Genomic DNA, 23527 nt, shown 5'->3' with positions numbered 1-23527 from the left:
ATTTTTTATTTGTTTGTTAATGTTGGATACATGCCAAATAAGATCTTGAATTTACTTGTTCTGTTGCAATTGGAGTTTATTGATTTTCCCATAGTATATTCAGACCAGTAATGTGAAGAGTTCAAGAAGCTTGCTGGATTCCAAATACTTTGTTTTTCAGTGGTGGTTAAAGTAGAAATTAGATGAATTACTATATGTATACCAATTTCCCTATTCAATTATGGTTCTGCAAAAACATTAGAATTTGCAACTTTAAATAACTTTCGAGTTGTCAGACGTCATACTTTGGGGCACAGTGAAAATACTGTAGCCTGTTAACAATTATTAATGTCATATCCGTGCATATCCAAACATCAAAACAGTGTTAGTCTTAACTGCTGTGTTGATACATAGTGTCAAATATGTAACTGTTTTAATCATAGTCTCCCAGAAAATGAATGCGTTATTGAACAATTAAAGACAAAACAAAAAGTAACATGAAGTTTTTTCCCTGTTTGGTTTTTAATTTCTAAAGTTCAAATATACATATGACTCTGTATAAGTAAGGAAACACACATATATTACACATATTCATATACATCATTAAGGTTTGTTCTCAACTGAATGACTTGCTTCTCTAGGGCAGAGTCTATTGTCAGTGAATTCAAGAGTTCAAGATTTATCAGGCCAATTAGCTTGGTGGTTAAATAGCTGTGGACTAATTGCTTTCTCAATCTTTTAGTTTTTAAACTTTCACATCACCAAGTTTTTTAAAAGTTTTAAAACTTTTCATATCACCAAGCATATGTATTAACTGATAAAGGTTTTATCCTATAGGTACAGTGAAACAATGCATTTTAGCAAAGATTTAAATATGGGCTGACCTTCACCCTCTCCTTTGTCAGATGAAATAAATATTATTTATCATTTCCAAACATAAATTCTGAGCAAACCTGTTTTTGACTGTTGCCCAGTATTACTATATAAGAAGTTATTTCATGTTCTCCATCTCTCTCTCTCATATTTTTTTAAAGAAGGCTCAAACATCAATTCTGATTAGTGGCAGGCAATGTCAAACTTTCTGAAAAGCTTATGTATTTAAAAATATTACTTTTAATACAAATTTAAAGCCTTGTCATTAGAAAACTATGATTTTTTAAAGTATATTCTGCTAAGTTCTGGCAGGGTGATGACGTTTGTCAGCACGTGATTGAGCTCCAGTCTTTCAGGTCAGTGTCAGGGCAGGAGGCATGTGTGTGCACATATGCACAAACAATATATTTCTGACTTATATTATCTCTTGCTCTATGGGGCCAGCTCTGAGACCTGGGCATCCCAGGTATTACAAAGGCATTTGCAAGTCTTTGGCTCTGTTAGACACTAAATGATGTCAGAGCCCAAATCCTCTGTAAATGCAGTTGTTTGTGTCATCCGAGAATGACCTCTTTAGCTATCTAGTTGATTTCCATTTCAGGAGATCTGCGTAGCTGACTAGGACCAAAAACAAATATTGTTAAAAAATAAAATCTTATTGTACAGTATTGTTTTGTTCTTCATCTGTGCTCTGGCTCAAGTTATGGTAGTCAGTGCCCTATGTCTTTTGGAAAGTTCAGTTACTGCAAAGAGATATTTAAAAAAAAAGATTATTGGCGTATAGTTGCTTTACAATGCTGTGGTATTTTATTCTGTTCAACAAAATAAATCAGCTGTACATATACATATATCCTCTCTTTTTAAAATTTCCTTTCCATTTAAGTCACTATAGAGCATTGAGCAGAGTTCCCTGTGCTATACAGTAGTTATTTTTTTTAGTACATAGTATCAATAGTGTATATATGAAAATTTAGTTCAGTTCAGTTCAGTCTCTGTCATGTCCGACTCTTTGCAACCCCATGAGTCACAGCACGCCAGGCCTCCCTGTCCATCACCATCTCCCGGAATTCACTCAGACTCACGTCCATCGAGTCTGTGATGCCATCCAGCCATCTCATCCTCTGTCGTCCCCTTCTCCTCCTGCCCCTAATCCCTCCCAGCATCAGAGTCTTTTCCAGTGAGTCAACTCTTCACATGAGGTGGCCAAAGTCCTGGAGTTTCAGCTTGAGCATCATTCCTTCCAAAGAACACCCAGGGCTGATCTCCTTTAGAATGGACTGGTTGGATCTCCTTGCAGTCCAAGGGACTCTCAAGAGTCTTCTCCAACACCACAGTTCAAAAGCATCAATTCTTCGGCGCTCAGCTTTCTTCACAATCCAACTCTCACATCCATACATGACCACAGGAAAAACCATAGCCTTGACTAGACGGACCTTTGTTGGCAAAGTAATGTCTCTGCTTTTGAATATACTATCTAGGTTGGTCATAACTTTTCTTTCAAGGAGTTCCAATCTCCTAATTCATCCCATCCTATCTAACCACCTTGGTATCTGTGTGTTTTGTTCTCCATGTCTATGTCTCTATTTCTGTTTAATAAGTAAGATTGTCTAAAGGATGCTTTATAGAATGAGGTTTTAGTTCTTGGTATCTCCTTAATGCCTTCTGAGCTCACCCTGGTTAGAATTGGGTAATAGGGATATAACAGTGAAACCTGAGCAAAGAAATAAGCTCTTGCTTGTGTTTATGATGTCCCCACCCCCGCCCCGTCTCTCTTTCTGTAATTAAATGTCATCCAATTATCTCTTGCAGCTATCTACAGAATTGTTCATTAGTCAACATTATGGTAGAGGTATTAGACAGTGATTGGTCTAATTAGTTTTGTGAACATTTGTATATTTGGAGAGCTCTCAATAAATTGGGATTTTTTTTTTTTAATTTGATGTTCCTATAGACCACTTGTATCTTTGGAGATGCTTTGATATTTGCTCTTAAGTTTTTTTTTATAGGTTTCATTACAGAAGTCAGAATCCTTCTTGCTAATAATAACAGATAAATACTTTGCTACTCTAATACCTCCAAAAGTAAAGCATATTTTCTAGGCATCTCCTGAAATACATGTCTTTTTTGAATATTGAAGGCTGTGAAGCTGTTAATGAGATATGGAAGAGGCATTTCTAAAAGAGACAAGCTATTTTAATCAAAAAGGTCGTGTGTGTCAGATAGCATTATTGTTTCCTGAAGTGGCTTGACTCTGCCTAAGTCAGTTAGAATTAAGATTTCAATTATACATCACTAATGGCTGGGACAGAGGGTGAGTGAGGTAGAAGTTTAATACCTAGGCGTTACTGAAACGTCTTCTTGATTTACTGGCATCACCGCTAAGTACTCTGTAAATGCCAGCATTTTACACCATGTCACTAATGCCCAAGAGTAACGCTATGTTAGAATCACAAAACGGAAGGCATTCTGCAGCCCGAGCAGCAGAGTTAACTTCCAGATGAGATATGAATACTAAAGTGAATGTCATCTTTGAGAAGGAAAAGGTTTTGAATGATCCTTGTTTCTGTTTAATTATTTAAGTGATGCTTAGAGGATACTGACTATAGAGTTTCTGACCCTTCAGTGGAGTTTCACAGAGCTGAATTGGGAGTCAAGAAGAATGGAACAAAAGAGAGATTCTGAGATTAAGTGGGGTGCTCTATTCTTCTTTAAGCTACCTTGTGTGTGTGTGTGTGTGTGTGTGTGCTTATCCTTCCCTTCATATCTCTTTTCATACAACTTTTGTTGTTGTTCACTCACTCAGAGGTCTCTGATTCTTTGTGACCCCATAGGCTGCAGCATGCCAAATGTCCGTTTGCTGTCTCCTGGAGTTTGCTCAAACTCATGTTCATTTAGTCGATAATATCATCCAACCATCTCATCCACTGTTGCTCCCCTTCTCCTCCTGCCCCCAATCTTTCCCAGCATCAGAGTCTTTCAGTGTCAGCTCTTCCCATCAGGTGGCCAAAGTATTGGAGCTTCAGCTTCAGCATCAGTCCTTCCAATGAATATTCAGGGTTGATTTTCTTTAGGATTGACTGGTTTGATCTCTTTGCTGTCCAAGGAACTCTCAAGAGTCTTCTTCAGCATCACAGTTCAAAAGCATCCGTTCTTTGGCACTCAGCCTTCTTTATGGTCCAACCATCTGTACACAACTACTGGAAAAAACCTTGGTTTTGACTACAGACCTTTGTCAGCAAGATGATGTCTCTGCTTTTTAATAAGCTGTCTAGTTTGTCATAGTTTTTCTTCCAAGGAGCGAGCACCTTCTAATTTCATGGCTGCAGTCACCATCCTCAGTTATTGTGGAGCCCAGGAAAATAAAGTCTCTCACTGTTTCCATTTTCCCCCATCTATCTGCCATGAAATGATGGGACCAGAGGCCATGATCCTTAGCTTTTGAATCTTGAGTTTTAAACCAGCTTTTTCACTCTCTTCCTTCGCTTTTATCAAGAAGCTCTTCAGTTTCTCTGGTTTCTTCCATTAGGGTGGTATCATCTGTGTATCTGGAGGTTATTGATATTTCTCTCAGCAATCTTGATTCCAGCTTGTGCTTCATCCAGCCTGGCGTTTTGCATGATATTCTCTGCATATAAGTTAAATAAGCAGGGTGACAAAATACAGCCTTGACATACTCCTTTCCCAATTTTGAACCAGTCCATTATTCTATGTCCAGTTCTAACTGTTGCTTCTTGACCTGCATACAGATTCGCAGGAGGCAGGTAAGGTGCTCTGGTATTCCCATCTCTTGAAGAACTTTCCACAGTGTGTTGTGATCCACACAGTCAAAGGTTTTAGCGTAGTCAATGAAGCAGATATTTTTCTGCAATTCCCTTGCTTTTTCTATGATCCAGTGGATGTTGCCAATTTGATCACTGATTTCTCTGGCTTTTCTAAATCCAGCTTATACTTCTGGAAGTTCTTTGCTCAGGTGCCGTTGCAGCCTAGCTTGAAGGATTTTGAGCATTGCCTTGCTAGCATGTGAAATTAGCACAATTGTGTGGTAATTTGAACATTCTTTGGCATCACCCTTCTTTGGGATTGGAATGAGAACTGACCTTTTCCAGTCCAGTGGACACTTGTGAGTTTCCCAGATTTTCTGGCATGTTGACTGCAGCATTTTCACTGTGTCATCTTTTAGGATTTGAAATAGCTCAGCTGAAATTCCATCACCTCCACTAGCTTTGTTTATAGTAATGCTTCACACTTAACTTCACATTCCAGGATGTCTGGCTGTAGGTAAGTGATCACACCATTGTGGCTATCTGGGTCCAGATCTTTTTAATATAGTTCTGTACATTTTTGCCACCTCTTCTTAATGTCTTCTGCTTCAGTTAGGAACATTTCATACACATGGTTGATGCTAAGTAAACTGGAAAAAGAAAGATAGCTCTGTCGTGTCTGACTCTTGCGACCCTATGGACTGTACTGCCAGGCTCCTCTGTCCTTGGGATTTTCCAAGCAAGAATACTAGAGTGGGTTGCCATTTCCTTCTCCAGGGGATCTTCCCAACCCAGGAATTGAACCCAGGTCTCCAGCATCACAAGCAGATTCTTTGCCAACTGAGCTACGCAGGAAGCCCTGTAAACTGGGGAGAGACTTCAATGGTGAAAAACCCTTTATTGTATGAGTCTGATAATATGTGTGTAAATGTTTTAATTTATGTAGGTTGCGTAAGCAGTGCTAAAGGAATTGTGTCATCTAATAGTGGGGGTTATACCTAGATCAGAATAGTTCTGATCACTTAGAGAGCCTTTCTGACCAGAAAAACAGGGTGTTTTCCAGGTGTGAAGGTCTATGGACTTCTGCACGCCCGATGATGCTGAGTTCAGGCTTACCATAGGTCCTTGGTAAAGGCAGATTTTCCTGTTGGCTACCCTCTGTTTCCAGTGACTTTGACTCTATAAAATATGAAAATCAATCTTAATGTCCTCAGGAGAGGGAGAACAGGCATACTCCTATACAGTTTGGAATTTTATTAACTTGTATATCTCTTATATGACTTGCTGGTGTTTCATTCAGTGGCAGAAGGACTAAAATTACAGGAAGGTGAAATACTGTCCAAACCTGCTTGTTGAAATTGATTCATTGAAAAGAAAGCATTGTTGGGAGAGGACTGAACCTAATGGAGAAGGTTAAGTCCAAAACACCATAATTTTCCCAAAGTGTGTGTGTGTGAGAGAGAGAGAGAGAGAGAGAAGAAGAAGAAGAAAGGAAGAGAGAGGGAGAGAGAGAGCAAAAGTGAGAGCTAGACCTAACAGAGGAGGCAGATGGTAGGAAGGGGGTGTTTGTTTGGGGGCATCAAGATCAGCGTATCTTACTTTGTTCCTATTTATTGAAGTGGGTCAATATCAGAGTGATCTGGGGGTGCAGATTCAAATGTGAGGAACACTGGAGCACTGTGATATACATGACAGAAAGTGAAAGTGTTAGTCCCTCAGTCGTGTCTGACTCTTTGCACCTCCATGGACTCTAGCCCGCGAGGCTCCTCTGTCCATGGGATTCCCCAGGCAAGAATACTGGAGTGGGTTACCATTTCCTTCTTCAGGGGATCTTCTCAACCCAGGGATTGAACCTGGGTCTCCTGCATTGCAGGCAGACTCTTTACTGACTGAGCCACCTGGTAAGTCTGTTTATGAAAGATGAATTTAAAACATAAACCTTTTTGATAAATGGAAATATTTTCTTTAGGTTGGGTCTGTAAAAAAATGTAAATGTCATGTGACCTAACTTTTTTTTTTTTTTTTTTTTTTGATCTGGAAAAAATTCTACAGGTTGCTATCCACTAAGTAGGCTGACATTTGCATAGCTGTTGTTGGCTCTGGCTTGGGTGCTAGAGATGCAGAGATGCTCAGGGCTGGTGCACTGGGATGACCCAGAGGGATGGTACGGGGAGGGAGGTGGGAGGGGGGTTCAGGATGGTGAACACGTGTACACCCATGGCGGATTCATGTTGATGTATGGCAAAACCAATACAATATTATAAAGTAATCAGCCTCCAATTAAAATAAATAAATTTATATTTTATAAAAAGATGCATAAATGGCAGAGCCTGGTCAGGCTTCAAGGGAGCTGACACCCTAAGGGTTCCTGGACTATAAAATTATATGCTCTTTATTATTGCTGTACTTATCCCTTTTATACTAAAATGAATACTGTAATAGATTTAACCAAATTTTGTAGACACACAAAGAGGGTAGGGCTTTTTCATTCTGAAGATGTCAAAGGGGTTATAGATGTGACTTTCCGGTTGACTATTAGGGAGAGATTAGCTGTATGGGGTTTAGAAGAGAAGGGTTCAGGTTATATTATTTCACTTGGTGAACACTGCATGCAGAAAGTGGCCAGTGTGACAGTTGGGTGTCACCTGTGCCCTCTTATGACCTCGATGTAGATGGGGGTACGAGGGGGCTTGGGTTTGGGACTGCTGAAGATGGAGCTATAAAAGCCTACTAATAATTGTATTCGAGGGCCCAGATTAAGGTAAGAAATTTGAACATAATTGATAAATAATGTGTGTGCATGCTCAGTCATGTCTGATTCTTTGTGACCCCTTGGACTGTAGCCCACCAGACTCCTCTGTCTGGTGGATTTTTAAGGCAAGAATACTGGAGTGAGTTGCTCTTTCCTTCTTCAGAGGATCTTCCTGACCCAGGGATGGAACTCGTGTCCCCTGCATTGCAGGCAGACTCATTACTGCTGAGCCATCAGGGAAGAATATAGTTATAGATAGTGGGATTCATTAAATACATTTTAAACCAGAGGTAACCATTACAGATGTGATGTTACAAATGTAAGAGTTGGAACATAAAGAAGGCTGAGTGTCAAAGAATTGATGCTTTCCAACTGTAGTGCTGGAAGACTCTTGAGACTCCCTTGGACTGCAAGGAGATCAAGCCAGTCAATCCTAAAGGGAATCAACCCTGAATATCCATTGTACTGGTGCTGAAGCTGAAGCTCCAATACTTTGGCCACCTGATGCTAACAACCGACTCATTGGAAAAAGACCCTGATTCTGGGAAAGATTGAAGGCAGGAGGAGAAGGGAATGATAGAGGATGAGACGGTTGGATGGCATCACTGACTCCATGGACATGGGTCAGTGGGAGATAGTGAAGGACAGGGAAGCCTGGTGTGCTGCAACTCATGGGGTCACAGAAAGTCAGACAGGACTGAGTGACTGGCTGAACAACAGCAAACCATTACTATTCTGATGGAACAATTTGAGAGATAAGAGAGTAATGGACAAGTGGCAGGAGACAAATTAGTCGCCAGTTGTAATAATGCAATTAAAAAAATGGAAGTGTCTGCCCAAGGGTTATCAATGTGGAAAAACAATGCACTTGGACCTCAATATATTCCCCAATTGAAAGAAACTACCTCCTTTCCATTCTTTTTCTCTCCCTGCCTATTCTTTTCCTTCTTCCTTTCTTCCCCTTTGTTTCTTTTGCGTTTACATGCTGTTCCTCGGTACACGCTATGTACCAGGCCATGGGAGTGGGGAAGGGAGTGGGTCAGAGAGAGGGCTGTAGGCTCTGGTGTGGTACAGCTGACAGTAAGACTGTTAACTGTGATGGGGGAAAAATTTAGAAAACAGTTTTTCAGCAGGGAACAAAATGACTTTGAATTTGGACAGATTGATTTGGAAATGCGTGTGAGACTTTCTTTCTGAGATATCCAGTAAAGAGCTGAAAAGCTCCCTGACATTACTCTGGCCTGTGGAATGAATGGTCTTCCTGATGAGCCCACTGACACCTATCTCTAGGAAGGGGCATGGCTTGGCCAGATGGCCTTGGGTCAGAGGTGTTAGATGGAACTCTGATGAGGAATTATTAGTGATCTTGGAACACAATGGGATACAATGTCCTTCCAGCCCGACAAATCTATAAGACTGTGGGCAATCTATGAGAAAGAGATTGAGGGAGATAGCAAGAAAGAGACACACACACACACACACACACACACACCCCTTTTAGCTTCTTTTTCTTGTCTCTGACCATATCTGCTATCATAAGCGTTATCATAAATATATCTGTTGAAATTTTCCACCTCACTTTTCTTGTTAACTTCGGCACTGAATGATGACTGGGCTAGGAAGGATATTCTGATATCCCTTACTTTCCCACTAGCCAGTAACTTCTTTTCTAATTAGCAGATATCCGTGGTATTTCCTGCAACCTGAATAGCACGTGCTGCTTCATATTCTTAACTAAATTGAGGTAAATAGTCATGGGTATACTTTCCGTTTGCAATGTTAAGTGTTAGGATAGTCTGTTACAAGGTAAAACTCTGGGAATTTTATGTAGTAGTTATTATTATTTTGGTAAATGTGCTATTAGGAAGAAATAAGGGTAAACCGATATCTTGTCAGAGATTCTCTGTTCTCTAAAGTGAAGTCTTAGGTTGTTGTTACCGCTACTGCTGTTTCTGTTGCTGTTCTTGTTGCTCTTATTAATTCTTTCATTCCTGCTTTTTAAATAGGAATTGTATTAAAAATTTTACCTGTACTTCTGTGGATACCCAGGCTTTGGAAAATGTGTAAAATGGTTTGCTATTCATAACTTCAACATATGTATCAATACAACTGACACATGAGAATCTAAAATATATTACTCACACTAATATCAAAAACAGAAAAATGATACTGGGTCTGGCATCATATTTTTCATTTGTGCATATACTTCTGAAACAGTTTTTCTCCTACACATGAAAATTAATTTTATCTGTGAAATATTTACTTTATTAGGTTTGCATTAAGCAAGATTAAACTTAGGAAAGCTGTTACCTTTTATGAATTCCATAGATGAGTTAAGATTTAAAATTTTGACCTACAGACTTGTTTTGCACTATTCAATTCTCACAGTTTTCTGAATCACTTTGATCATTACTGAAATATTTGTAGCAGTTGATACATGCATTGATTAAGGTAAATATAAATGGCTTTTTATAATAAAATGATAATGAGTTGATGCTTAACAAATAAAAAGCTAAACTTTAAAAGAATTAACACTGTTGATGGAAATTAAATTGGGAAGAAAACTTATGGAGAAAAATTCAGTAAAATGTGTCAAAATAAAATTTAAATGAGAAATTTTTTGACTCAGTGATCCAACCAGTTGAAATCTATGCAAATAAATATGTAGGTGACCTAATATGTATGTACAAGAATCTTGACTGTAACATAAGTTTCACTGGTAAAAAACTGTATCAAGATAACTGGTAAATAGGGTAAAGTATAAAGAAACAAAAAAGTGAAATTCTATAATGTTAAAGAATAAGTTAGATCTACATGTACTGACATAGAAAATTTTATAACATTCTTTTGAATGAAAATAAACACAATATAAACGGAGTGATCCCATTTATATATATATTTATATGAATTCAAAGTCTGGAAAGATACACTCCATCTTAAAAAAAAGCAAAAAGCTGTTTAACTGAAACCAGAGAGAAGGAAGAGTTTACCAGGAAAATTTATTTAAGGCCGAGGAAATAACATCTAAGAAAACCTATGGGTCAGAGGGATTTAATGTATTCAAGGAGCTAAAAACATCAGATGTGAATGAATAGTAGAGTGTAAGAGAGATTTACCTTTGGGGTTAGTATTACACATGCAAATATGCTTTCTGTTTTATACATTTCTGTGTTTGTTAACAAAGATGTTCCCATTGAAACACAAATAATTAAAAAAACAGGCTTAAATTATCACAAAGAAAAAGTTAATGAAACACTTTAAATAGGATACCAAAAGTGTCCTATTTATAGAAATATATTTATGGGATAAATAGGATATATTTAAATAGGATAAATGAGATACACTTATATACCCTGTTTATATAAATACCAAAAATAAATAAATAAAAGAAGTTGAAAACAATCAAGTTGAAGCAGAAACAAAAGGATAGAATTACATACTAAGCTGAATGGAAGGAGATGAATAAGAGGAATACAAGCAGTAATTTTTAGAAGATGAAGATACTTCTTTTAAATAGGCTTAAATAGAAACATTAAATAAAGCAACAGTGTAAATTTTTTAAAAATTACACTCCTACTGTAGAAAGGCCCACAGGACTATCTGTATCAACATAGCTGTGAAACATTTAGCACATTTTGCACACCTTCTTTTCAGTGAGGAATTTAAGTCCTCGGTTGCCCAGACAGATATCTTGGGGCAAAAGCAGGACCCTGCAGCCTGTGAGTGTTTCCCTTTTCCCACTGCTTTCAGTCCAGATAATATTCCCTGTAAATTCTTTCCAAAGTATGAGCCAACTCTGGATCAGAGGTCTAAACCTTGGCTCCATTGTAGAATCTCCAGGGCAGATTCAAAAATTTCAAGGTCAGGCCCCACTTCAGATCAGTTAAATCATTATCTCTGATGCAGTGGATGGTTAATGCTCCTGGGAGGTTCTCCTATGCAACTGGGGCTGAACTGCTTTAGGAAGGATTAAACTATTAAACTATATACCTTATGTGTATAAACAAAGTGAACCTGCAGCAAACTCTGGGGACAATATACTCAAAAGGGTAATTCCAAAGAACTGAGTCTAGAACTAAAAGTGAGAGGTCTCAGACTTCAATAACTGGTTTGGTGGTGAGGTTGTCTGTGGTGTGGCTGTTTAAAAGGTTTTATATTAGAAAAATGGAGATGAGAGATACTTTAGGTATAAAATGTAGGAGAGATACAAGATCTGGTTTCTCGTTGGAATGTAACTGCTTCATGGAGTTGTGACTGTTAAATGAGAGTATTTATATAAGCAAAGTGCAAAGTATAGTCCATTCATTGTTTGGATGCTTAATAAACAGAATGAGAATTAGAGAAGTAGAGAATCAATCTCGTTCATATTGTAGTTTTCAAATAATTATAGCTTCCATTCTTGGTTTCCATCAAGCAAATTTATTTTCCTTTTAGTGGACACTAGTGTGCTTTTGTTCACAGTACAGAACCCAAACCGGTAGGTAGACTGCGTCCAGATTATTCTGGACAGGTAGCACCCTTCCCGACTTTTTGAAGGTACTCCAACTTCCCTCACAGTCCGTCTGCAGAATGAATGTATATTAGTCTCCTGTTGTTGTAGAACAAGCTTCCTCAAACTTAGTGAGTGCCTGGTGGAGGATATCATGAAGAAGACATGACCGTAGTTGGCCACAGGCTGGACCCAGACAATTGGAGGTACCTCATCCCTTTCCCTGTCCTTGGAATGTACTCTCCACCCACCATTCCTGTGCTAGGAACTGTTCCAAGGTTTATCCTTGAGAGAGTATTGTTGAGACCATCTGGTCTGTGTGTGTGGCTGACCCTGTTAAGAGCTCTATATAAACGTTTCAGATTCTGGCAGGCAGTCCTGAGATCTATTCATCTTGCGGCCACCCAAGACAAGCTTCCCATGTAAGTTCCTTTGCTTATTAAACCTACCACTTGCTTCTTTCTTCAGTTTCTCCTTGCCCTCCCTCCAGGTTTGAGGGCCAGTTTTCCAGCCCACAGTGCCTTAAAAACACCTATTTATTAGCTCACAGTCCTGTAGGTGAGAAGCCTGGGCTGATTTTTCTGCTAAAGATTCAGGAAGCTAAAAGCAAGGTGTCAGGGGGGCTGCATTTTCAGCTGAACTCCCTCTTCCAGTCTCGCGTGATTTTGGCAGAGTTCAGTTCCTGAGACTTACAAGGGCTGAGATTTTTCTTTCCTTTGTGACTGCGGTCGACTTTTAGAGGCAATCTGCAGTCGCATTGGGCACGAGGCCGGGGGGTCCCCTCCCCTCCCGTCCATCTTCAAAAGCTGTGACAGAGAATTTCCCTCTCATGCTTCACATCTCTGACTTGATGTCCCCAGGCAGATTTTAAGCGCTCATGTGATTGGCTAAGGCCCAGTGAAGAGATGCATGTTTTTTTCAAGTCAGCTGTAGCAAGTAACCTCACCACAGGAGGGCTGCCCATCATATCACAGGTGTCTCTCATACCAGAGATGGAGATGATTTGGCAAGGGTGTGGGTCATGGAGAATCATCTTAGAAAGCGACCTGCCCCCCCTCAACCCCCTCGCCTACACATACACATTATAAAAAAGATGTGTGGACAGCACCATTCGTTAAGCTGGCTTTAAGGCAAGGAGTAAGTAAGGAGAACTATCGCAATCCCACTTTTTCAGTGAGTATTATTTTTCCTTTGGCTTTCCTGGAGCGGGGAGATCTGCTTCAATATAGTTCCTACAGGAAAAATAAAGGAAAAAAACATAGGTGTTAAATTATCTATAAATTACAAATATAAACATTTTGCTTATGATTTTAGTGCCTAGCAAAGGCCCTGTGCTCTCTTGCTTTTTGTTTTCTTCCTTTTCATTCTTAGTAAGTAAAATTTCTCCTTCAGTTTCATCTCATGGCAAATATATGCTAAAAATACAAACCAAAGAATAAGTGTTTCTGAAGGAACTATATTTTACAAATAAAAATTGACACATGCTTGGTTTTTTAGAGGTTGTGCTGTTGGCATTCTCAGCTGCATTGTGTTTATTTGGTTGTGGGTTCCATGGATTTACCACTGAACAAGGAAAGCCTCAGCTTGTAGTCTCCTAAAGCTGAAAAACTGTTCAACACTGTTCTAAGTACTTGGCTGCTTTCTTAATAAGTCCTTGTAACTCTGAGAAATGGTGTTTGGAGCCAGAAAACATTGTTTAGGTTTGAGCCAATTTTCTAGTTCTCAGAACTCAACTAAGGAAATAAATCTAGTTGCTTTCCAAAAATCATAGCTGAATGGATGAATGAGTATTACTAATAATGCATTGCCTTATTTGGCTGATACAATCTTGTTGGGCATATAAAAATAACTCCTGGCGTTCTTTGGAAGATTTCTGCATAACTTGTCTTAACACTGAATTGCAATAGATATTTGAACCATTAATGTGTGTATGTTTATTTGCTGATACTAAAGGAAGATCCTTGGGAGGTCTTCAGTTAAAGTTATTTGATGCAAACTGTTGTGCTCCAGTTTTACTCTGTAGTATACTTTCAGGAGAAGTGAATATATATACATGTAGTATAAATTGCCATCATGCTATTGTGAAGTAGACTTTAAATTGTATTATATGAGGCTTTCCCACTGGTATACAGACTCAGAACTTTGAAGATACCCACCTCCCTCCACCCCTCACCCTCCACCACCATAAAAAAGTAAGAGACAATTTGGTTTTAGTATTGACAGGTGAAATGGCTCTGACTGCATAACAAATCTATTAGCAAGTCAAGTGGTTTACAATTCTCTATTTAAGCAAAGTTGCAGAAGGGCCTAATTGAGTTGTCAGCCAATATATGATTAAAATAATTTTTGATGAAAGATCACTGACTTCTGGCATGTAGCTGAAGAGTTCAAGGATTTGAGTGACACTGCTATAATGGAAGGCGTTTCTTCCATTTCCATCTATTTATTTATGTAAACAAAGAATCTCCACAGTTACAGTAATAAAGATAATAACAAACTGAAAATGAAAGAAAGTTGATGCTGGGTCCTGTCTTCTTTTAGCACTAAGTAATGGTCACCCATGGAATACATGAAATAAATGGAAAAAGGCCAAGCTATCCATTTCATTAAGAGATTAACTTCTAGTAATTGTGATCTGTTTAATAATCACCACAACTTCAGATACGTTTTATTTTGATAATTGTGCCCTTCAAATAATTTTAATTGCAATTAAATCCAGAAGACAGTTATTTTTACACTTACTTATATGGTCTTGAGTTTTTAAAGTCATTTCTGCCTATTTTTATTGCAGAGAAATATCAATAGAAAGACTTTCAGGCATAAAACTTATTACAGTAGTGTAAAATTCAGTGAAAATAGGATAGAAATTTTGCTTTCAGAAACAAATAGGAATAAAGTAAAACTTCAAGCTGTAAATAAAATCTTGTTCATGTCATTCTCTCTAGTATTTAGATAACTCTGGATTAATTAAAATGCTTATGTGAGTTTTATTCCAAAACATTATTTTTAATGTGGCACAGCTCATAGTCGTTGCTATTTAAATGCACCATGAAAAATTAAATGTTCATCTCAAAATTAAAATTAAAATTTTAAACTTACATTTAATAAATTAAATATACCCCTCTGTGAGGGGTACATGGTTTTTTAAAATTACTTTAAAAGGGTACGTTAAGTTTGAGGACCATGGCTGTTGAGGAAAGGATTCTCCATACAACTATCAGCTTCAATGCTACAGTGAAGGATTTAGTATAGGAGATAAGGTCCCAGCTGGCTCTGACCCTGACATCAGCTCACCTTTCTCTGAATCCCCTCATTGCTCATCCAAACATTTGATGCTTGTTATGTGACTATCATAGAAAACTTTGCTCATATGTTAGACTGGATATTAGTTGCACTTTGGACAAGCTCTTCCTATACCATGACTACAAGGTCATAGTTGATTTCCGTGAAATAATTAGCCAGTTGGATTTGAAATAGTAAAATAAAATGTCTCAAAAAATGTAAATACAGTATCTTCCAAGTCATAGACTTAAGGAAATGATATGGATATCCCTAGAATGCTTTCATGGATATACATAGTGTGTTTTTTTAAGAAAGGTTTATTTATTTTTGGCTGCCCTGGGTCCCCCTTGCTGCACGCAGGCTTTTTGTAGTTGCGGCAGGTAAGGTTCCTCTTCATTGTGGTGGGCGGGCTTCTTGTTGTTCGTGGCTTCTTGCTGAGAAGCTTGGGCTCCAGGGCCCTCAGTCTCCAGAGTGTAGGCTCAGTAGTTGTGGTGCATGGGCTTAGTTGCTCCACGGCATGTGAGATCTTCCCAGACCAGGGATTGACCAGTGTCCCTTGCGTTGCAAGGCAGATTCTTAACCACTGGACCACCAGGGAAGCCCCATATTGTGTGTTTTAATAACAAAGTGAAAAGAGATGGTACAAATAGTACATAGTAAAGAAACGCAACAGAGTTTTTATTTTTCCTAAAAGGTTAATTTGGACCAATTTTTATCCAAGAAAATGTTCATTTTTACTCGTGTGTGATTTAATAGAGTTTAAAACTCTACAGCTATCATTTTGGTTAACATAAGCAATGTGTACGTACATGCTGACTCTCGTGTTCCCTGAATGGCTCTCCTCTTTCAGACTAGTTGTGCCATTTTAATTCAGTGGCACAGAGATGATATTTAAAGTCACAGGCAGGAATGGGATAAGGTAGGCAAGGAGTGTGCTGTGAGAACAGAAAAGAGGTCCTCTAATAGTAAATAATGGTTGGGGAGGAGAAAGAGGCTTGAAAAGATCTTGAAGGATAGTTAGAGAAGAAACCCTGGAGTTTGGGGGCCTTTCAAAGCAACAGGAAGAGACAGTGCTGTGTAACACTGAACAATTAAAATCGGGAGTGGCTATGTCCACTGGAACTTGTTAAACCGAAAATATTTCTAAGGTCTTAAAAAAAGTCAGTGGGGGGCGGGGGAGGAAAAAGCCTCACTGTCTGCAGGTTGGGTAGATTCAAAACAAGATTTACGAGTAATCTTCTGAGGTCAGTTGTGTCCTTTACATACTGACTGAGGCTCAATTCTGTAGTTTCCCTGCTTTGAGAATCCAGACACATTGCATAAACTCTCTAAACATTTTGTCCCTATTTGGTAAAACAGGGATGATAACACCTCTATCTTAAGGGTATTTTGTGAAGATAAATAGAATAAATTATATAACAAACTTAGCATACTTTATGGCATGTAAAAACTCACTCAACAGTTGAGACATATTATTGTAATTGTCTTTCCTAAAGGGGTTCTTAGGGCACAAGGGAATTTAACTCTCTCCAGCCATATCGTCTTCTGTCACTGTTATTCTATGCTGCTGCTAAGTCACTTCAGTTGTGTTTGACTCTTCGTGACCCCATGGACTGCAGCCCACCAGGCTCCCCCATCCCTGGGATTCTTCAGGCAAGAGTACTGGAGTGGGGTGCCATTTCCTTCTCTAGTGCATGAAAGTGAAAAGTGAAAGTGCGCTCAGTCGTGTCCGACTCTTTGCGACCCCATGGACTGTAACCTACTAGGCTTCTCCATCCATGGGATTCTCCAGGCAGGAATACTGGAGTGGATTGCCATTTCCATCTCCAGGGGATCTTCCCGACCCAGGGATCGAACCTGGGTCTCCCGCATTGGAGGCAGACGCTTTAACCTCTGAGCCACCAGGGAAGATGCTAGTTAATCTAATTCATTTTATTATAAGAAGTGATAATACACCTGGGGTATGAAAAGCTCATTTTGATAGTTATAAGGGAATCAATACGATAATAGCTATTCAGTTCAGTCTGACCAGCTTAAAGATCAACTGTAGTCTATGCATTTAAAAATTTTACAAAACATGTCCATACATTTAATGTTATTTAATAAATTGTTTTTTTAATACATTGTTATTTAATATATTATTTAATATATTGCAAAGGACACTTTTTTCCCAGGCCTCAAGATATGTATGGGTATATTGTCATCTAATTTGCTTACTTGCTATCCTTAAAAAGAGAATTAAAAGATTGACTCTTGCTGTTGATAATACTAATATCAGATTAAATGAGAGCCAACTAGGTAGTTATTTTGAGAATCAGTGCTTACAGGGAGATCCATATCCAGTGTGCATTCTCCCCAGGGTTACATTGCTTGTAAATTTTATTTATGGTTCATGTAAGGTTTTATGTTCCAATATTTTTCCAAAGGACATCCTTTATGTCCACGTTCCTTCCCTCAGTTATATTGGTAACTGTCCATTTTGTATTAAAGATCACATTGAAAGTAGTTTTTATGATATTTCTGAATTATGAAAGAATTTCATTCCCTTTCCAGTAGAACTGTGCTGCAGCTGAGATATATTATGACTGTGCTGTAAGCTAATTGTAGTAAAAATCATAATTTGGGTGACCTTCCATAGTATTAAAGAGACTAATAAAGCTCACTTTGTCTTGGCCAATATAGATTATAGGTGCAGAGCCAGATTGCCTACGGTCATCTCTGCTGCTTCCCCAGGGAGGGTTTAAATTGTTGGGAGATTTTCTGTTGAGACTAGAATATGTCTTTGGGCAAGAAACAGTTGCCTGTTTGGTAGTTCTGCCTATAGGGCTCCCTGAAATAAATTTTAGTTTGGAAAAGCCAGAAGGACAAAGAAACCAATTTATTATTTTTTTTTTCAAATTCTGAGGCACCATCCTCCAACCAGCCCAGTGTACCTCTAGAGACCCTGAATAGTGCATAGAAAGGCTGTTTTGTTTTTATTTTGAAAATCAATTTGCTCCTAAACTTCCTCAAATATTTACTGTAGGTGGAAGGAAAAACATTTTTTTGCTCTCAGTTTTGCCCTAGGGAGGAAGCAGTTCTGTGCTCTCTAATCCAAAAGAAAGAGTGGGTATTAGTGTGTCTGATCTAGGCATAATTTGCCACTTTATTGCAGGCCATGCTCAGATGCTCCATAAGCAAATATTCCCCCAGGGGCATCTTCCCCAGGGGTCCTCTTACCAGGGAGCCAAGCATAATCCAGTTCCAACGGCACTGTCCTCTCACTGCCTCCCCGCCCCAAGCTCCAGTGAAGTCAGAGTGGTAGCCACTCAGCCATGTCCTACTCTTTGCGACCCCATGGACTGGATGGAGCCTGCTGGGCTCCTCTGTCCACAGAATTCTCCAGGCCAGAATACTGGAGTGGGTTGCCATTTCCTCCTCCAGGGGATCATCCCGACCCAGGCATTGAACCCGCATCTTTCACATGGTGGGCAGATTCTTTACTGTCTGAACTACTGGCGAACCTCCAATGTGCTGTCCCAAATAAACTCCAGGAATCTGTCTTCTTCCTCGTCTTGTTCGTTGCCTTAATTAAATACAGCATGCTAGTTTTTCTAAGCATTAACTTTTGATTAACTGTTATTGTGATTTCCCTCTATATACATTAAGGGTCTACACTTTTTACAGAGATGTATGTTGTTATGTGTGTATCTGTGTCAAACTTTTTGTAGAAAATTCAAAACCAGTGGCCTGCACTTGTCTCTTTTGTTGTCCTAACATGGTTTTGAGAAACTTTACATTTTGCCATCGTTTTATATTATGGTGTATTTGTGAGGACTAAACGTTATGCTCACTTTTTAGGTGAAAGCCCAACATAATGAAAGATCAGCTTGATAATGAGTTCAAAGCCTGACTTTTTAAAAAAATGTTAATTTTAACTTTAGTTCTTGAGAATAAAAAGCTCAAGATGGGGAAGGGATCTGGTAACACTTGGTGAATGTTTACCGTGTGCCAGAAACTGTTAGCAAGGCTGGGAACCCGAAGGAAAGAAAGGCAAGAACCCTGTCCTCTAGGATGTCACAGTCTATTGGGGGAAGATGAGATAAAAAGACTTTAGCGAATGGACCGATGGAAGTAGGCATCACAGAACGCAAGGATGACAAAGAGCCAGCCAAATGATGTAAGGTGCCAAGACAGTTCCAGGCAAAATATTTAGAAATGGAGGAGAGTAAGAGAGAACCTGGACTTTAGAAATATACAGAATCCATTTTCGTGACTAAATTGTGTGCGCTAGTCTCCTAATAAGTAAAAACAGAATTAATATTTGTCTATCTGAGGGATAAGTAAAATTTATGTAAGACACAAAGCCTGCTACAGAGTTACTCAAGAGGTAAATTCTTTTCTATCTCCCTATCCGGTCCCTTAATAGTGAACTCATTGTTTTAAAGGTGACGCAGTTTAAATGTGATCAGAAATGAGTATTCAGATGAATCAGCCCTTTTCTGATGCAGTGAACGTCTTCAGGTAGAAGCCCCAAATAGCCATGCTTTTTGAATTATATGCCTCTTTTGAGATTTTACTGGTAGATGCTTTAATAGTTACTAAATTTCCCAAGAGTTGGTTATTAAAAAGAGCAAAAACTGGAAGCCTCCGGTATAGGCACTTAGCTGAGTATACGTTGTCTCTGTCATTCATTATTATCGTTGTCATTGTTATTTCAACAAAGCATTAGTAATGTTTATGGTTGGAGTCAAGTACCAAACATACTCAAATTTATTTTGATTCTTCAGATTAGTTTGTGATCTTGATAAATGGGAAGATTTTCCTTTTGATTTTGATCTTCATGAATCAGTAAGATCTAGGAGTAAAATCTAAAAGCTTGTATTTTAACAATATATGAAGTAACAGAAGAGTGTATGAGAAGGGAAAACAGTCAACATTTACAATATAGACACCTTTCATTAATGCTCACTTATGTGTAAATCTGTCTTTCCTCCTTCCTTCCACTTTGTCCTTACCTGCATTGACTTATATTCTTTTCTACTGAAAGATAGGATAAATCTCAGGTCTATTAACAAGGGTAAATAATAAACAAAGCTTTTTCTTTTTTCCTGATAAGGGACCCCCAGATTTTCATTGTTAATGTCCACCGTAGCCCACTATTCTCAAATTTAAAGTCTACACTTTGCAAAATAACCTACTAAAAATATAATGGCAATCAAGAAAATGATTTTCTTGGTAGTTGGAAATTCAAGTTAGCTAACAAACTTGTAATGTGTTAGTGTGCAAAGAAGAACACATAATAGCAAATTTTCTGTTTTACTTTAAATGCTTAAAGTTCCAAAGTTAAGCTTTCTTAAAGAACTTCAAATTGTCAACTAGTAAAGTCTTAAATATTATTTCCTCATATTTTAATGATTAGTACTTTTTCCTTATTTGTGTGGGATATCTGAAAATACTTTGCACTTATTATAGATTATGGATTATTTCTATAATTTTGATAATTTGAGATTAGCATATATGAGACTTTTCTTAAAAGGTATATATTGTCAAATCTTTGAAAATCTTTCCTAAAAGAAAGATATTCAGATTTATAGTTCCTTTGAACTTTGTTTCACCACATGACTACTTAGTTTGACAGATAATTTTACCTTCAGTTCAGTTCAGTTGCTCAGTCATGTCCGACTCTTTGCAACCCCATGAACCGCAGCACGCCAGGCCTCCCTGTCCATCACCACCTCCTGGAGTTTACCCAAACTCATGTCCATCGAGTTGGTGATGCCATCCAGCCATCGCATCCTCTGTTGTCCCCTTCTCCTCCTGCCCCCAATCCCTCCCAGCATCAGGGTCTTTTCCAATGAGTCAACTCTTCACATGAGGAGGCCAAAGTATTGGAGTTTCAGCTTCAGCATCAGTCCTTCCAGTGAACGCTCAGGACTGATCTCCTTTAGGATGGACTGGTTGGATCTCCTTGCAGTCCAAGGGACTCTCGAGAGTCTTCTCCAACACCACAGTTCAAAAGCATCAATTCTTCAGCTCTCAGCTTTCTTCACAGTCCAACTCTCACATCCATACATGACCACTGGGAAAACCATAGCCTTGACTAGATGGACCTTTGTTGGCAAAGTAATGTCTCTGCTTTTGGATATGCTATCTAGGTTGGTCATAACTTTTCTTCCAAGGAGTAAGTATCTTTTAATTTCATGGCTGCAGTCACCATCTGCAGTGATTTTGGAGCCCAAAAAGATAAAGTCTGACACTGTTTCCACTGTTTCCCCATATACATGAACCTTTTATGAATGGAAATGGAGCACTTTGGTTGTGGTTATATAGGTGACATCATTGAATGAGTTGTTTAGAAATACAGACATATTTTGTTCCAAATTACGTAGTCTTTTTCTTGAAAGGATATTGGAGAGTTGATATAAATGAGCTATGCATCTCTGTGTAGTAACTTTCAGCATATACCAACCATTCTGTCATCTGTATCAATAAATCTAATATTGGGTTGGCCAAAAAGTCCGTTTGGGTTTTTTTGGAAGATGGTATGGAAAAACCCAAATGAACTTTTTGGCCAGTCCAATGTAATGTGTGATCAAAAGATAGAGCTGTGTTGAGGCATTTGAATAAAATTCTATTTTAGGCTGATGTGCTTTTAATAACTCGAGCTTTCATAGATACTGTGTGTTAAATACAATCTCTTTCAAGCCTTTTCTCACGCAGTAGTCTTGTGACTGTTCTCTATATGCATGGCCAAATGGAACTATCCCATAAAACACGTTTCATCTATTTCATTGCTTCCCATTTATGGCTGCACCATGTGGTAGGAATCCAGAAACATCAGGTCTGCTGTTCTTGTAACATTCAAGAGGCCTCCAGGTGATAGGCACGGCCAAGTGTCTTGGCTCAGTGCCAATTCACAGTGGTCCTTCCACCAGCACCACTTAGCAAATCACTTTGAGGCAGTGGATGCTCTTATGTGGAACAATATAGGATTCTGCAAAGCAGCTATTTCGAAGTTTTTCTATCTGTGATGAATCAGAACAGAAAGCGTTGCTAGCTTCAGCTTTTTGTTGAAAGAATAATTTGCTTTTCGGCCTCTCTAGGTTCTTTCAAATGGAATGATGAGAACAGTTGTATATAGATCCCCTAGTCCTTCAGGCCACTCTTTTTAGTAGTCACTCTTCACTTCTCTCTTTTGCTACTTTTTTGGATCAAGTCCAATTTTGTGTTAATTAGAATTGTGAATTTCCCTCCTTAAACAACTCACATTGGTTTGAGTTTGATATTTTCAGTTCAGTTCAGTCGCTCAGTCGTGTCCGACTTTTTGCGACCCCATGAGTTGCAGCACGCCAGGCCTCCCTGTCCATCACCAGCTCCCGGAGTTCACCCAGACTCATGTCCATCGAGTCCGTGATGCCATCCAGCCATCCCATCCTCGGTTGTCCCCTTCTCCTCCTGCCCCCAATCCCTCCCAGCATCAGAGTCTTTTCCAATGAGTCAACTCTTTGCATGAGGTGGCCAAAGTACTGGAGTTTCAGCTTCAGCCTCATTCTCTCCAAAGAAATCCCAGGGCTGATCTCCTTCAGAATGGACTGGTTGGATCTTCTTGCAGTCCGAGGGACTCTTAAGAGTCTTCTCCAACACCACAGTTCAAAAGCATCAATTTGGTGCTCAGCCTTCTTCAGAGTCCAACTCTCACATCCATACATGACCACAGGAAAAACCATAGCCTTGACTAGACGGACCTTAGTCGGCAAAGTAATGTCCCTGCTTTTGAATATAGAGGGGGGCAAAAAAGGCAACTTGCCAAAAGATAAAATTATGCTGAAATAAACAGATTATTTAAAACTGGATCTTTCAGTTTGGTTCTCTAAAGCAACTGAAACGTGGAGAAAGAAAGCTATGCTGTATTGAATGTCTTAAAAATGAAAAACTTAAGCAGAAACCACAACAGCTTCAAAATTAAGCAAATCTAGATCCTGAAGTTGAGATTTATTTGGTAAGATCAGCATTCTACAAAATAAGGAATAGTTGCAATTAAAACTGCAATTAGCTGCATTGAAGGAGCAGTGTGGGAAGTTCTCCAGAATTCTCATGGGTAAGATTGGTGAATCTAGGGTTAATTCTTATGGGGCTGTTGGCAGAGACATCTGTTGGAAGGTATTTCAAAGAGACATGGTCAAATTGGATAGTTACTGTTTTTTGAGGAGTTTATTATCAAAATGTATAAAATGTGAAACTGTTCATATTACAAGGCAACTATACTCAGTGCTATAAAAATGGGAACAGGTATTGTCACTAATGAAAGGCAGGTTTAAAATGTATATTCATCTCTGGCCTAAACTCCAGATGCTTGGAACTACCATTTTCCTGATTGGTTTGAGTTCTTACTAGTTTGTCTCCTAAACT

The 23527-nt window shown here is 38.7% G+C and overlaps 1 protein-coding gene and 1 non-coding gene across 3 annotated transcripts in view; one reads left to right on the top strand and one right to left on the bottom strand.

Moving 5' to 3' along the window:
- The window catches only part of NKAIN2 (sodium/potassium transporting ATPase interacting 2), a 1197954-nt gene that overhangs the window by 204802 nt on the left and 969625 nt on the right, over window positions 1–23527 (top strand). The window lies entirely within an intron of this gene.
- On the bottom strand, window positions 16973–17044 carry TRNAW-CCA. The gene has a single exon. It is a non-coding gene; the product is annotated as a tRNA-Trp (tRNA).

The sequence above is a fragment of the Oryx dammah genome, unplaced genomic scaffold, assembly GCF_014754425.2.
Source record: "Oryx dammah isolate SB20612 unplaced genomic scaffold, SCBI_Odam_1.1 HiC_scaffold_4, whole genome shotgun sequence".
NCBI lineage: Eukaryota > Metazoa > Chordata > Mammalia > Artiodactyla > Bovidae > Oryx > Oryx dammah.
Note: the sequence above shows the minus strand (reverse complement) of the source record. Positions and strands in the feature narration are given on the sequence as shown.